Here is a 13,437-nt window from a genome sequence, read left to right as displayed (position 1 = left end):
GCATTTTCAGCGCAATCCCATCAAAATTCCAGTGACCTCTCTGCTTCTCCCATTCGACAAATATCCAATTTTCTCATGCAGCACCAGCCCTCTTCCTGAGACACCAGAGTGAAAGTGAAGGCTGGAGTAAATGGATTTGGCCATATTAGATGCCTGGTCATCAGGGCTGCTTTTAATTCTGGCAAAGTGGATATTGTTACCACCAATGGCCCTTTCATTGATCCCAACTACATGCTCTACATGTTCCATTATGATCCCACCCATGGCAAGTTCCATGGTACCATCAAGGTTAAGAATGGGAAGCTTGTCATCAATGGAAATCCTGTCACTATTTTCCAGGAGTGAGAGATCACTAAAACCAAACAAGATAATGCTGGTGCTAATTATGTCATGGAGTCCACTGGCATCTTCACTACCTTGGTGAAGACTAGGGCTCACCTGGAGAGGGAAGCCAAAAGGTTCATCATCTCCATCTTTTCTGCAGATGTCCCCATGTTTGTGATGGGCATGAACCATAAGCATGAAAACAACCTCACAATCATCAGCAATGCCTCCTGCACCACCAACTGCTTAGATCCCCTGGCCAAGGTCATTCATGACAACGTTGGCATCAGGGAGGGACTCATGACCACAGTCTACACCATCACTGCTACCCAGAAGACTGTGGATGGCCCCTCCAGGGAACTCTGGCATGACAGCCATGAGGCTTTCCAGAACACCATTCCTGCATCTACTGGTGCTGTCAAGTAAACGGGCCATGAGAGGGCAAGGTCATTCCTAAGCTTAACGGGAAGCTCACTGGCATGGTCATCTGTGTTCCCAACACCAATGTTGGTTGTGGAACTGACCTCCTGTCTGGAGAAACCTGCCAGACAGGTTTCTTCAGACATCAAAAAGGTGGTGAGGCAGGCACACAAGGACCCCCTCAAGGGCATCCTGGGCTACAGTGAGCACCAGGTTGTCTCTTCGGAATTTAACAGCAAAACCTGCCTTTCCACCTTTGAGGCTGGGGCTGGCATTGCCATCAATGACCACTTTGTCAAGCTCATTTCCTGGTATGACAATGAATTTTGCCTACAGTAACAAGGTAATGGATCTCATGGTACACATGGCCTCTAAGGAGTAAAATCCCCCAATCACTAACCCCAGGGAGAGCACGGGAAGAAGAGAGGGACCCTCGGCTGCTGGGGATTCCCTGCTGCACTCAGTCCCCCACCACACAGAATCTCCTCTCCTCACAGTTTCCAGACCCTCTGAAGAAGGAGAGACCTAGGGAGCCCCACCTTGTCATTTAACATCAATAAAGTCCCCTGTACTCAGAAAAAAAAAAAAAAAAAGATATTTTTCGTAGAAATAGAAAAACAATTCTAAAATTTGTGTGAAACCACAAAATGCTTCAAGTAACCAAAACAATGTTGAGGAAAACAAACTTGAAGGCATCACACTTCCTAATCTCACATTATATCATTAAAAAAGGCATAATGAAGTAGTATGAAAACAGACACAACAGACATATAGGCTGGGCACGATGGCTCATGACGGTAATCTCAGCACTTTGGGAGGCCAAGTGGGGTGGATCACCTGAAGTCAGGAGCTCAAGACCAGCCTGGCCAGCGTGGTGAAACCCCATCTCTATCTATTAAAAATACAAAAATTAGCCAGGCATGGTGGCAGGCACCTGTAATACCAGCTACTCAGGAGGCTGAGGCAGGAGAATCTCTTGAACCTGGGAGGCGGAGGTGGCAGTGAGCCAAGATTGCACCACTGCACTCCAGCCTGGGTGACAGAGTGAGACACCATCTCAAAAAAAAAAAAAAAAGAAAAGAAAAAAAGAACAGGCATATGGACCAAAGGAACAGAATAGAAGAATAGAGAGCCCGTAAATAAATCTAAGCATATACAGTCAATTAATTTTTGACAAAGCTACCAAGAAGACACAATGAGGAACGGATAGTCTCTTTAATACATGGTGTTTGGAAAACCAGATATCCACATGAAAAAAGGATGAAACTGGACCCTCGTCTTACACTGCACACAAAAATAAACTAGAAGGATATTAAAGACCTGAAACCATTAAATTCCTAGAGGAAAACAGGAAAATCTCAATATTGGCCTTAACAACGGTTTTCTTTGATATCTCACCAAAAAGAACAGGTAATAAGAATGAAAGAAACAGGTGGAATTATATCAAACTAAAACACAACACAGCAAAGAAAATGATCAAAATGAAAAGACAGCCAATGGATTGGGAGAAAATATCTATGAAGAATGTATAAGAAAAAGGGTTAAGATCCAAAATATATAAGGAACTCAAACAATTCTGTAGCAAAAGAAACAAATAATCCTATTAAAATTTAGGCAAACAACCTGACCAGATATTTCTCCAAAGAAGAAGTAAAAATGGCCAACAGGTGTAGCGAAAGGTGCTCAACATCATCAAACATCAGGGAAATGGAAATGGCTACTATCAAAAAGACAAGAGATAAAACAATGTTGGTGAGGATGTGGAGAAAAGGGAACCCTTGTACACTGTTGGTGGAAATGTAGATTGGTGCAGCCATTATGGAAAAAAAATATGGAGGTTTCTAATGGAATTTTTTTAAAAAGCCACCATGTATCCTAGCAATCCCTCTTCTGGGCATATACTCAAGGGAAATGCAATCACCACCTTGTAAAGACACTGTGCTCTTGTGTTCATCACAGCATGATTCACAATAGCCAAGAGGTAGAAACAACCTGTCAATGGAAGAATGGATAAAAAAATTGTGGGACACACACACACACACACACAAACACACACACACAGAGAGGAATATTCTTCAGTTTTAAAAAAGAAAAAGACCCTGCCACTTGCAAGAATATAGGTGAACCTAGAGGACATCATGCTAAGTGAAATAAGCCAAACACAAGGAAAATATACCATGTGAACTCACATGTGGAAGATTATTTTTTAATTACAAAAACTCAAATACACAGAAACAGAGTAGAAAGATGGTTACCAGGGGCACAGGTAATGGTGGGGAAAATGAGGAGATGGAAGTCAAAGGATACAAAGTTTCGGTTACGTAGGATAAATAAACCTAGAGCTCTAGTGTGCGGCATGTAGACTGTAGTTGAATACTGGAAATTTGCTAAGAGATAGATTTTAGGTACTTTAGACACAAAAAAATGAAATATGAGATGATGGGTATATTAATTTGCTTGACTATACTAATCACTCCACTTGTATATGTATATCAATACTTCATGTTGTAATACTTTAAATATATACAATTTAAAAATTACGACTGTCCAGATCTATCCAGTGTTTGAAATTACATTTTCTGTCCCACAAGTTATCAGAAAACTACTAGAATAAAATAATATATCTAACAGCAAATGTCTTAGTCGTGAAAGGGCAATATAATTAGTTTCCTCCTTTTTCTCTGAATAATATTTCTGTTATTTTTCCTGGTAATTGGAGGTAACATTAACTGAGAATTTGGAGGAGATTGTGAAAATTTTGGATAGTACACCAAAGGATCAAGATCCACTGCTCAGACCTGTGCTTCAGCTCAAATAATGTTAGTTGCTATGATGAGGACAATTAAATTACCTAAAATGTTGTTATGTGGACTCTAGCTAATTATGCGTTCTGGTATTGGGTGGGTGAAATCATGTTTTACACAACAACAATCTTCTATTTTATGATTATGTTTACAATTGTCTCATTAATCTCTCATCCTTTTCCTACTTTCTATTTCTGCCTCAAGAATACAAAGTCTGTACCTATATTTACCTGAGAAAACTGGGAAGCCACCATTCTATTCTATTTTCTCTGGTTTTGAAGGAAACCAATGTGATATCCTTTTGAAAACTATGATACCAAAAGTACTGATAGGTGGTAGAAAATGAATTGAAATGTGTCCACATCTTGTATGAATAATGGCAATTAGTTATAATTTTCAAAATATTCCACAAATTGAATGTGTGAAAACCAGACAGTAAGCATTGAATGGCAATTTACTTAAGTCCAGCTGGGCTAAAGTAAAGTAATATCCTCCAGAAATTGGAACTGCATAAGAAGCAGTGCACATCAAACTGTCCTCCCACTGTAGATATGAGGAAGTAAACATGAGCAAAACCTATATGTATATACTTTACCTACTGAAGGAACAAAAACAAAATCAGCAATATATTTACTAAAAATTAATAGGTAAGACAAGGACTGTCAACATGAAGGGCAAGTAACATCCAAGGAAAGGAAGGAGGCAGAAAAATCGTTAGATGTTTTGTCATCCTCAATAGGTTTACACATGTTGTGACCTTTATGAGACATAAACAAACACACATGGGAAGAGAGCAAGATAATGTAAATATAGGAAGAGTTGGAATGGGCGCTTGGTGAAGTTGAAAAGCCTTGTGGAACATTAAAAATGTTAATAGTATAATTAAAATCTGTATTAGAACAAGTAAAGATAACCAACAGTCCAGAAAAATAAATGTATAAAAGGAAGATGAAACTGAGAAACTCCACTAGACTATTGAGGAGTAAGACAAAAATCATCTATAGGGGGCAGATATGAATAATACAACCAGAGGAATAGAGCTCTTCCCTAAGTATGACTCACAGTAAATGGAATAAAACAAATAATCAAGAATTTGATTGGAATAACAAAAGTTTTCTAAATGGAGAAAGATAAATTAAACATGTAGATTTAAAAGGATCTTTGTATTTTGGGAAATAAATAATGAAAAGAGACTTATTTGTATTATTTGGCAACATTTTAAGTATATAAGAAAAAATATGAGAAAAAATCATAAATTTTAAAAATAGGTAAACTATAACATAAAGGAACAAAATTATACCGGCCTAAGACTTATTTTCTGCAACAGGTGACAATGAACATAGAATAATGGATTATTGTAAGAATATGTTTATGACCCAGTAGTTCTCAACCAACCCGTCTGTCATGTGTGAGGATGGGAGGACATTTTAGATTTGCAATGTTTTAGAAAACATACACCTGCACACAGTGTCCAAAATTACTTCAGAAAGACAAAAACATAATGACTAAGAAAGATATGGGAAAGCAGAAGAGGGAGGAAAGCAAGGGGAGCGAGAAGAAAATGTGTGTCAGCAGGACGTACCAGGCAAGTCCCTTTGGAATCAGCAAAACAGCGTGAGAGGAAATGCTGAGTTTATTATTTAGGAGAATCTGAGGTTGCATTTTTTCCCTCTTGCCATGTTCTTCCTTCCCCAGTCCTTCCCTGGCTACTGTCTCTAGGGCCAGCAAAGGAAGGAGAAAGTAAGCATGAAGAGGAAGTAAGTTTAGAAGGAATGAAGAAATGTAGTCAATGTAAGGCCTATGACCTTTTCCCAAACAGAGCAAGGAAGTAAATTCTGAAGTACAGCAATGAAAATGAGGATTTCAGTGTGTTCAGGAAAGTTCATATGATTCAGAAGGCTATGACTTTGGGTTGAAGGACCATTAATTTTCTGTGTCAGTTTTTGCCCTTGTGACCATGATATATAATATTTGTTTGACCTTACTTGAATGCTAGTGATTCTTACACAGACACGGAGGATAAAAAAGAAATAGTAGCTAGAGTTGTATGAGAGACAGATTAAAACTTTCAGGGTCTTTTAAGCGCTGAACACCTTATGGTGCTCTTCCGTATAAGTGATTAAATACAGTTAAGCACTCCAATATGAATAAGGAAGTCCAACAAGACTCTAGATTTAAAATCTGGTACCTATGCACAATGGAGTACTATATAGCCATAAAAAGGGAATGAGATCCTGTCATTTGCAATAACATGGATGAAACTGGAAATCATTATGTTAAGTGAAATAAGTCAGGCACAGAAAGACAAACATCGTACGTTCTCACTTATTTGTGGGATCTAAAAATGAAAACGATCAAACTGATGAACATACACTGTAGAAGGATGGTTACCAGAAGCTGGGAAGGGTAGTGGGGGACTGGGGTGGAGGTGGGGATGGTCAATGGGTAAAAAAAAATACTTAGAATGAATAAGGCATACTATTTGATAGCAAAACAGGGTGACTATAGTCAGTAATAACAATTGAACCTTTAAAATAACTAAAAGCATGGAATTGATTTGTTTGTAACACAAAGGATAAATGCTTGAGGGGGTGGATACCGCATTTTCCATGGTGTTCTTATTTCACATTGCATGCCTGTATCAAAACACCTCATGCAACCCATAAACATATGCACTTACTATGTACTCATACAAATTAAAAATAAAAACATTTTGAAAGATTCTAGATTATGTCCCAACAATTACTCCTTCAATGGTTTACTGTTATTTGAAATATGAAAAGTTTCCCTGATTGCCTTTGAATGCCATAATTAGACATCCTTTGTCTTTCTGTTAGATAAGCTTTCACTGATGTTGTAGCTCCTGGGTCTCATCTTGTCAAACACGTGTGTGTGTGTGTGTGTGTGTGTGTGCATCTCTTCCTTGATTCCTACTGGTGTAGCTTTCTATTGGTGTAGCTCCCAACAGCTAAGGCTGCTTCATAACTTCCTTCTCTCCAGAATTTCCTGATTGTTTACCCACACTCTCTTATGTTTCCCAGTTGATGTATTCTGTCCTCTTTTGCACCTTTCACATTCTTCACTTCTCAAACAGGTCATACTCCTGTTATTTTCTTGTGCATCTTGGATTTATTCTATGCAGGCTTGTTTACCCCTTACTTCACTCTCTTAGACCTACAATTGGACTTACCAGTGAAGGTAACTTGTTTTCTGCCTCCTTTTCTATATCTATATGTAAATGAGAAAGAGATTAATAAATTGACCTTGTCCTATACTGGTGCTTCTCTGTATCATTCCTGCTTTATTGAAAGTCTCTTAAGATTAAATGAGGCAATATTTATAAAATGCTTACTATGTTCTCTAAGACATATTAGACAAGCATTAAACTGTAATCTTAATTACATTTTAAGAGTGATATTGGAGATGTTGGGGTAAATTGTTATATGCCATTAATACTCTCCTAGTTTTGTTTTATATACTCTTTATACATTGTATATAAAACAGGGTGTATGGTCAAACTATAAAAAAGAATAATGCTGAATTCACAGAGAAGCTATTCAAAATTAACTTTTGCAACATCAATAATTTAAAAGTATACATCCTGAAAATTTAAGAAATTTACCTATTTTACTTCCTTTCTTATCTCCTCACCCTATTGCATTTTTGGTTTCTAAAATAAAGATCTCTGAATCACACTGTTATTATTATTGCTGTTATAATCACTAATTTTCTCTAGGTTTTCAATTACTCTTTTAAGGATTAGTTATTACATTCATGCTGTTTTGTAACTCTGTTAGGTTAATTAATTTAGATTTAATGCCCATGCTTAACTAGATTTAGTGTGCACCATCAAACCTTGGATAATTTTTTTCTAGATTTATATGCATCTTTTTTACTTTAGTATCTGGTTGACCCAAGTGTACCTTTCAGTTCAATTTTTAATTTTCCAGCTTTTACACAACCATACTTACACTTTATATAAAGTCATCATGTTCTCTTACTCATATATCAAATAGGTTTTTATATATAAATCAATAATTGAAAGTATTTCATGATTATACATCCTAGTAAGTATCATAGTCAATGCCACTAGCTTCAGATAGATGCTTTTGTTGGTATACTTATTTAAATATTTTTCAGTAATTTTCTTTTATTGCATTTATAAAAGACAACCTGGGTCGAGTAGGGACTTGGAGAACTTTTCTGTCTTACAAGAGGATTGTAAAATGCACCAATCAGCACTCTGTAGCTAGCTAGCGGTTTGTAAAATGGACCAATCAGCAGGACATGGGTGGGGACAAATAAAGGAATAAAAGCTGGCCACCCCAGCCAGCAGTGGCAACCCGCTCGGGTCCCCTTCCACGCTGTGGAAACTTTGTTCTTTCGCTCTTCACAATAAATCTTGCTGCTGCTCACTCTTTGGGTTCACGCCACCTTTAAGAGCTGTAACACTCACCATGAAGGTCAGAAGCTTCATTCTTGAAGTCAGCGAGACCACGAACCCACCAGAATGAACCAACTCCAGACACAATACATCAAAAGACCTGTACAAAATAACCGCAACAGCTTTATTCATAATAGCGCCAAACTAGAAAACACCAGCAGTAAGGTGAATACATAAAGTGTAGTCTATTCACACAATGGAGTGCTATACAGTAACGAGAATGAAAAAACCACAACCACAGCCAAAGAGATTATACATGGATCTCACAAACAATATATAAAATGAAAAATCCAACAGAAGATTATACCCTTTATGATCCTATTTATATGGAGTTCCAAAGGACACTGGAAACTATATTGTGAGATGTTTACCTACTGGTTATGTGATGGAGGATGTTAACTGAAAGAATGTACAAATGGGATTGGGGGTGTCAGTAATGTTTTTTTCTTGATCTGGATGACAATTACATGACTGTGTTCAATCTATGAAAGGTGTGGAAGAAAACAATGTAATTGTATGGTTTTTTTGTATGCATTCAAACTTCAAAAACAACTTTAAAGAGTACTAAAAATTCTACTGAAGAAACTAGAAAAATAGTTTTAAGTAACCTAGAATGTGAGAAATATTTTAGTATCTGAATGGATCCTACCCCCCACCCCTTCCATTTTACTTTCAAGGCATTTCCCTTTCTGAAGTTGAGCAGCAGCTAAAATCCTTACTTGGCCTTGATAGAAAATGTAAGGCTTCAGGCTCTATGGAATCCTCACAGAGATAGTTGATGCAAGATTGTCATTTCTCTGTGTTAATGAGAGTTTATTTGCAGAGGCTCTGGGGCAAGGGTGAAGCACAGTGAATTGTAAAGTAACTGTGACCCCAGGGCTAGGGGAGAACCCTGCTTCCTGGGAGCATGGCTTGTTCCTTGGGCTTCAACCCATCTGAAGAGGAGTGTTGCAGATTGGATTTCTCAGAAGCAGATGGTAAAACAAAGTGGCGGTGGCAAAACATTTATTAGGAGTTAATAACTTTGAAAGGAAGCAGAGCTGGGGAATGAGGAGAGAGCAAAATGTGATACAAGAAGAATTTGAACTGTGATCCAGGCACAACAGAGACCAAACTGAGTACCTGGACCAAACTGAGGGTCGGGCTGCTATTTCTCATGGCCCAATAACAAGATGCCAATGTACTGGGGAGGAAGAGAGTTTTTATCTCTGTAACCGGTTACAGGGAAAAGGCCCGGAAATTATCACCAGACCAACTCAAAATTACAAAGTTTTCCAGAGCTCATATACCTTCTAAGCTGTATGTCTACGTGTAAGTGTGCATTCATCTAAAGACATAAGTGATTAACTTCTTTTAATCTGTAACTAAGGTCTGAGTCCTGACGACCTTCCTCTGGAGCCTTAGTAAATTTGCTTAATCGAAATGAGTCTAGGTGCTGGGGTACTTACCCTTATCTTGTCTCCTGCTAAATCACAGAGGTTTGGGGAGTTCCTTCAGACTTCCAATAAACGTGTTTCATCATGCTTTAAAGTTCAGGAAAGGCCTAGGTAAAACTCTTGCTGGGCTTTTGTTACATTCCAACCTTTGTATAAGAGCACTGGCTTTTAATTGTTAACCACTGTGAAACAGTTGTTATGGAGGCCTGCATTAGTGAGACCTGGCCTGCCACAAAGTCATCTTGGTAGGGAGGGCTGGAGGTGCTGACTGAGTATTTCAATAATAAATTGTTCTTTTTTTTTTTTTCCCCTTTTGAGATGGAGTTTCACTCTTGTCATCCAGGCTGGAGTGCAATGGCATGATCTCGGCTCACTGCAACCTCATTCTCCTCCCTCAGCCTCCTGAGTGGCTGGGAGGACAGGCGCACACCACCAGACCTGGCTAATCTTTTTGTATTTTTAGTCGAGACAGGGTTTTGCCATGTTGGCCAGGCTGGTCTCGAACTCCTGACCTCAGGTGATCCATCTACCTCAGCCTCCCAGAGGGCTGGGATTACAGGCGTGCCCAGCCATAAATTGTTCTGATCATATATTTCTGGTTCATAGAAAGGAAAAAAAATCACAGGAACCACAGAGGTCACAGTAAGTACGATGAGGGGGGAAAAGGCTACTCTTCACACCATCAGAAGTATAATTCAAGGCAATAACTTTCATTTTCTGCACTCAGAGCTGTGTTTGCTACTTAAAATATCTGCGAACCAAGGAAAATTTCAAATGAGCAGCAGGATGTAAAGCAAATGAGAAATTTAAGCTGTTCTCCCAGTAGAAGGCAATTATTACTAAATATATGTACCACAGCATTATCATCATCACACACATGAAACAAATTATCACTCTAAGCAACCACAATTTCAGTTATCTTATTTTCCTTGGGAAGTCTACCATCACTCACTGGATTTTTACCTAAATGAATTATTATTAATGTCAAAGAACAATCGTTTATTATACCAACATTTGTAGCTATCATAGCATTACTTAGTTTATATTTTTATGTATGACTGATTTACTCCACATCACTTACAATATTGCCAACCACCAACAACATAAAAACAAAATGCCAGGTCAAGAATACAGATAAAATAGCCTTTCTATCTCCACTTAGGATATTATCAACCTTTCCTTTTCCCCCTTGCACAAATATTTTTAGCATTGGATTAGGAATTTAGGTTAGCCAGAACAAGAACCCTTGAAGTCTTAAGCAAGTATATCATCCTTAATTCCTGAAAAATAAGGATTGTAAAACTTTATATCACATTAAATAAATGAAAATTAAACACTTTTATTAAACTAAAACCTCATTAGACTCGTAAGCTCCAACCCCATGGTACCATTTTGCATTTAAACAATAAGAAATTTTTAGTTACTCCTTCTCCTTGCCAGGATGTGGTATTGTAAAGTCTTTTTATTTTAGCTATTCTAATCATTGGGTATTGGTATTTGGTTGTGGTTTTAATTTGCATCTCTCTAATGATTAGTGATGTTAATTTCAGGTGCTTATTTTCTTTTCTTTTTTTTTTTAATTTTTAAACAGGTGCTTATTTTCTGAGTATCTTCCTTGGGGAAGTGTCTGTTCAAATCTTTTTGCCTATTGTTTACTCTTTAAAATTGAGTTCTGAGAGTTCTTTACGTATTCTAGATACAAACATTATCAAATATATGATGTGCAATTATTTTCTTCCAGACTATGGCTTGCCTTTCAATCTTTTAAGGGTCTTCTGAAGAAGTAAAATTTTTAATTTTCATAATATCTACCTTATCAGTTTGTCCTTTGGTGTTGGTCTTATGTCCAAGAACTCCCTGCTTACCCAAAGTGACAAAGATTTTTCTTTTAAATTTTCTTCTTCCTAGTGTTGGTGATGAGAAATTGGAAGTCAGTATAATTGTATTTCCTTTGAGAATTATGTGTTTTTCCACTCTGAAGTTTAGATGAGGATTTATGTTTTAGCTAAATCCTGAAAATGTCTCATCTGTTGTAGTTATAATTTTTATTGATTGTCCTCTACTCCATTTAATATTTCTATAACTTGGATGCATATTGAAATTTCTGTGTGTGTATCCTCCATTTCTGTTTTATACTCTTTGTCATTATTCCCATTTTACTGTATTTTGGGAGAATTACTTATTTAGGTCTCTCAGGTCAACAATTTTTCTGGCGTTATCCATTCCGTTCTTCACTTATTATCTTAAAGGTTTTCTTTCTATTTTCATAGGGCAAATTTTTATTTTTATAATCTATGGCTTTTAAAATTAATAAAATATCGTTTAATGTCTCTTTGAATATGTTACTTATAGTTCTTTTCTATATCTTCTCTGTTTTATAAAACATGTTTCCTTGAGTGTAAAGTATTTCATTTGTTGTACTTACTGTCTTGTTTTCATGGTCTTGCAAATCAAAAATGAAGATTTCTTCCTTCCCAGGGTATTCAAGGAAGAAGCCTCTCACTCGTGAGCCCCCAAAGCTGAAATTCTATTTAAGCCATTCACTGCATTTTCTACATGAGAAAACAAATTATTTTCATGTGCCATATCACTACCAAAAACAAATATTAAATACAGTTCTATTATGTACGTGGTGTGTTAGTGCCCTTCAACATTTAATAATCTACTACTACTGTACATAATCGTATGAATGCATATATGTAATTGTACGTGGAAGAATATACTCCCTACATGTCAAGTGCAAGTGCCTGGGCCGGCAATTTCCAAAGCACCTCTTCAGGTAGTCTGTTTCCATCCTGGGGACCAAGTTCAACTTTCAGGGTGTTTTTTTGTTTGTTTTTTTGGTTTTTTTTTGAGACGGAGTCTCGCTGCAGTGGCCGGATCTCAGCTCACTGCAAGCTCCGCCTCGCGGGTTTACGCCATTCTGCTGCCTCAGCCTCCCGAGTAACGGGGACTGCAGGCGCCCGCCACATCGCCGGGCTAGTTTTTTTGTATTTTTTTAGTAGAGACGGGGTTTCACCGTGTTAGCCAGGATGGTCTCGATCTCCTGACCTCGTGATCCACCCGTCTCGGCCTCCCAAAGTGCTGAGATTACAGGCTTGAGCCACCACGCCCGGCCAACTTTCAGGGTTTTTTCATTTGGTTTGGTTTTTGGGTTTGTTTTGTTGCTGCTGTTTGTTTTGAGACAGGGTCTCACCATCCTGGCTGGAGTGCAGTGGCGTGATTTTGTGTTGTTGCTGTTGTTGTTGTTTTGTTTTCAGATGGAGTCTCGCTCTGTCGCCCGGGCTGGAGTGCAATGGCGCGATCTCTGCTCACTGCAACCTCCGCCTCGCGGGTTCAGGCGATTCTCCTGCCTCAGCCTCTCCAGTAGCTAGGACTAGAGGCATAAGCCACCGCGCCCGGCCCCCAAGTTCCAGTCTTGATTCTACCTCTTGTTAGCTGTGAGATCTCAGCCAGTCACTCCGTCTCTCCTAACCTGGATTTCCTCATCCATCAGTCCCGCCTCCTCTTTGCTGCGCGCGCCAACGGGAGGCGACGCCCGGATTGACATAGAGAGTAGGCGGGTGCATTGAGTGAACGCGCAGGACAGAAGCGGTTTTAACCGTTGGGCCTTGTCAGTTGCTTAGGACTCGCCTGAGTCTCCAGTCAGCTGCCGGAGGCGACTCCCGGATTGAGCGTACGCGCGTGCGTAGGGTGCGCGCCCACCACAGAGGCTGTTCTGACCGTTGGGCCCTGTGAGTTGATTAGGACGCACCAGGGTCTCCAATCAGTGCCGAGTTCCTCGTCCCCCTCCCACTCCTCCTCCTGGGTGGAGAGCGCCGCCGCACCTGCGGAACAGGGGGAGCCGCTTCCAGAAACCCGAGGGCTCCAGGTGCAGCGTTGTCAGATGCAATACAGTACCGCATGCACAGTCAACTTTGAATTTCAGATAAACTAGTTACTTTTGAGTGAAAATATAGTTTCATGCAAAGATATTTGTTGGTTATCTGAAACTCAGAGTTACCTGGGA

At 38.8% G+C, this 13,437-nt stretch overlaps 1 long non-coding RNA gene and 1 pseudogene across 4 annotated transcripts; one reads left to right on the top strand and one right to left on the bottom strand.

Moving 5' to 3' along the window:
• Positions 1 to 216: 216 nt before the first annotated feature.
• Positions 217 to 1,250, top strand: LOC117091117 (annotated as a pseudogene).
• A 6,788-nt stretch (positions 1,251 to 8,038) lies between these two features.
• On the bottom strand, positions 8,039 to 13,083 carry LOC117090579. 4 transcript variants are annotated; one of them, XR_004440066.1, is made up of 3 exons: positions 12,857 to 13,083; positions 11,854 to 11,980; positions 8,039 to 8,092 (listed from the first exon to the last, which is right to left on the bottom strand). It is a non-coding gene; the product is annotated as an uncharacterized LOC117090579 (long non-coding RNA). The 4 variants fall into 4 exon arrangements; XR_004440064.1 differs by lacking the exon at positions 8,039 to 8,092 and adding an exon at positions 9,877 to 10,179; XR_004440065.1 differs by lacking the exon at positions 8,039 to 8,092 and adding an exon at positions 10,974 to 11,332.
• Between the last annotated feature and the right edge of the window lie 354 nt (positions 13,084 to 13,437).

This window comes from Trachypithecus francoisi, unplaced genomic scaffold (assembly GCF_009764315.1).
Source record: "Trachypithecus francoisi isolate TF-2019V2 unplaced genomic scaffold, Tfra_2.0 Lachesis_group11, whole genome shotgun sequence".
Classification (NCBI taxonomy): domain Eukaryota; kingdom Metazoa; phylum Chordata; class Mammalia; order Primates; family Cercopithecidae; genus Trachypithecus; species Trachypithecus francoisi.
The sequence above is the reverse complement of the archived record's forward strand: the minus strand, read 5'-3'. Positions and strand labels throughout refer to the sequence as shown.